Below are 3558 nucleotides of genomic sequence, written 5' to 3' on the forward strand. Positions count from 1 at the left end.
ATAAATATCAATCAATGCCTTTTGCATTCCACACCATGCTTTCCTGTAAGATCTATGTATTGAAATTGATCATTAACGGTTGCTACAATAGCTTTAACTCTAACACTGGGATCTTTTTCAATAATATGTCAGACTAATGTGCCAATCATCCTTCCACTAATATGTTTGTGGTCTCGACTCAATCCTGTAAATAAACAAGTATGAGGATCCTCATATTTTGTAATTTAAAAACATCCATACTTTTTCAACAATACAGTACGAAGCCTTCATTTATAATTTTGTATGTTATCTGATGATGCACATCGTATGGATCACAACTTTGAATGTGACTGCACCACATTGTATGTCTGATGCTTTATAATGTGATAGAGATCAACAGCTCTCTTTAGATAATCTTTACTTTCAAATATTAAACCTTTCGAAAATTCAGTCATCGAGAAATTCCAAAACTGATAGTCAGAATTCAATCTTCGACTAGTGCTAACACAATCACCATCATCTAAATTTATATTATTAAAAAATTATGAAAGTTTGTGCAAACAAGATCGAGGTTCTCCCATATTGATATCATCTTCATCACCATCTTTATCTTTATCATCATCACCGCTATTGTCCTCATCCATCTAATAGTCTTCATCTTCACTTTCATCTAACTCAAAACTTAGATTATCAAAAATTATTTCACTACCTACCCAATCATCATCTCCTATATGAGTCTCGTATCCTGTGCTTACTATTACTTCCACCATAAGAGAAGTCACCATAGCAGAAGATGAAGCAAAAATTCAGTGCAGGGGCAAAATAGTATTTTTAAAACTTTTTCAAAATTATTATTTTACAGCAGAATTATTAATTAATCTCATTAATTAATACTAATTAACCCTACACTAGGATCTAAATATGATACAACAGCATGCATTTAAATTTGAAATTTAAATTTGAAACAGTAAACTTTTTACTGTACCGTGTTCAGAACACATCACCTTTTGCGGGTAGTCGATCATCGCAATCTGATCACTGTCAGGGAGCTCTGATCATCACATCACAGCCACACTAGTGTCTGACCTCTGTGGATCATCCACACGAAGCTCCTGTCTGATCGGTTCCTCACGAATGCTAGTTCGTGATTTCACCCTTTTGATGGCTGATGTTGATCGAACTCCTTCGATCGATGTGTGCCGACTCTTTGGATGCTCTGGATCATCTACACGATTGGTTGAGAGGCTGATGGATCTCTCTCTGAAATTTGGTAGACTCACGACACTTGTGGCACACCAACCTCACTTCCCGAACCCTAGGTAGAAACCCTAGGGTACACACCAAAAACCCTGCGCCCACTTCTCTCTCCTTTTTCTCTCCTCTCGGTAAATTTTGAACACTTCAAAATTTTTTTAGAACCTCCCCACGCCCCTTATCTCTTCTTTTTTTTCTTTTTTCATGCCCCCTCCCTTTCTCATTTTATAAAACATCGCAAGAGATATTGAAAGCGTGTGAGTGGATAAGAAGAGGTGGTTGCTCACTTAAATTCAAATCAAATTTGAATTCAAGTGTCAACCAATCTTATCCTCATCCATTTGTGTGAGAAAGAAGAGATGGCGTGGCCTTTTTTTTGTGCATGGAGACTTTCACGAGAAACCATTTCTCGTGTGGAATATGGGGCGCACAAAAGAGGATAAGCTAGCGCATGGTTATTTGGTTATCCATTCAAATTCAAAACCCCTTTGAATTTGGATGGGTAACAAACCAAGTTAATCTAAATAATTGGCGCACAGAAACATGGGCGTGAGAGAGCTTTGCGTGGGAGAAAATTCATGAAAAATTTTTTTCTCGTGAATTCAAATGGGCGCAAGGAAGTTGGGTGGCGCAGAGAATTTAAAACAAGGTGGTTTGATTCAAATTGAGCCAACCTAATTAAAATAGGTTAAGCACAATTAGAACAGATTAAACCCAACATAATTAGGCTTAATTAGGCTCAATAAAATCCTAATCAAATCAGGAATTAACTAAACCTAACCCCTGATCAAATCAAGGACTAAACCACCTTAGCGATTAGATCAACACTTAACCTAATCGGGTCAATCCAAACTGAATCCAATTCAATTGGACTTGATCTAAAAATAATTACTCAATCAAATTGAGTTAATTAGCGATCAAATCACTAATTAAACCTCTCATAAATATTGAGTCCAAATTCGATGGGCAATTAGGCATCAGAGACCATCGATATGAAATCCTGATCAAAGAGTTCAAATTTCAAATTCAAAATTTGAAATTCAAAATTTTGACCCCGATACCCAAAATGTATGGAACTCATGATCAGAGAATCCTAATTCTCAATCATAGAGTCTCAGACACATAAGACTCATAATCAGCCATCAGATCAGAAAGGAACCTCTAATGTGTGTGACCCCGCAGGTTCGAACCTAAGCCGGTAGCACAGAAATCAATTCCTGTACTAATCGAAGTGACCATCTAGCAATGGTACCCGACGATCAGATAGGTCGAATAGTCGCAATCACAACATTCAGAACCTACGTGAATATGGTTACCATATAATTCATCCTTTTTGACCCCTGTGTTTAGGACGACTCAGGGTTAAACTGTCAACCCTGATGAGATCATCCGAATCGTGCTCAACTCAATTAGTCCTGTGACTCCTCACTAGGACTACCTTGGCTAAGGTTTTGCTAAATTGAAACACGACTGTACACAGCTCCTAAACTGGAGTGGACAATCCCATCTTGACACACGCACCGACAAGTCAAGTACTTGACTACACTCAGCAGCCTTCCGTCCTGAATTAGAAATTCAGGTAGTCCAGTGCCTAAGTGCAGTGAGTTGCTTGCAAGTCACCGTGGCGGTCTCAAGTCGGAGGGACATTTATACCCATATCCCATCGGAGCAAATCTTGACAGCAGAAATAGCTTCGGAGTCGGTCACGTTCAGTGCAGATGTACCATTATATCTCACCTGTATGCCATACCAGTGTCTCCACACTCCTTGGTTATGAGGACAACCAACCCATATGACACACAACAACCTATGCTCGATAAACATTGTCGTCCTTGGTAACAACGTATCATTTGGTCACAAACAGGTTTAAGGACTAAGCGACAAATCCTCCTTTGTCGAGTCTAAATAGTCCTAAGGACTTCACCACAACACAGGAGTTCATTAGAAGATGAAACATTTATGATGAAAAAATACTAAAATAACTTTTATTTATTTATAATTCATGTACTAATACAAAAGGAGCACAACCGTCAACAGGCTGACGATTGACTTTGGGACACTATTTCCAACAATCTTCCACTTGGCCTGAAGCCAATCGGTGTAGTATCTAATACCCATCTTCGACTTGTAGTCGTTGAACTCCTTCACCGCAATGGCTTTAGTGAATGGGTCGGCTAGGTTCTCCTTCCCGTCGATCTTCTGAAGGTCGACGTCACCTCGATCCACGATCTCCCATATGAGATGGTAGCGACGTAGAATATGCTTCATCCGCTGGTGTGCCTTCGGTTCCTTCGCCTGAGCAATGGCTCCAGAGCTGTCACAGTA

The sequence above is a fragment of the Elaeis guineensis genome, chromosome 1, assembly GCF_000442705.2.
Source record: "Elaeis guineensis isolate ETL-2024a chromosome 1, EG11, whole genome shotgun sequence".
Lineage (NCBI taxonomy): Eukaryota > Viridiplantae > Streptophyta > Magnoliopsida > Arecales > Arecaceae > Elaeis > Elaeis guineensis.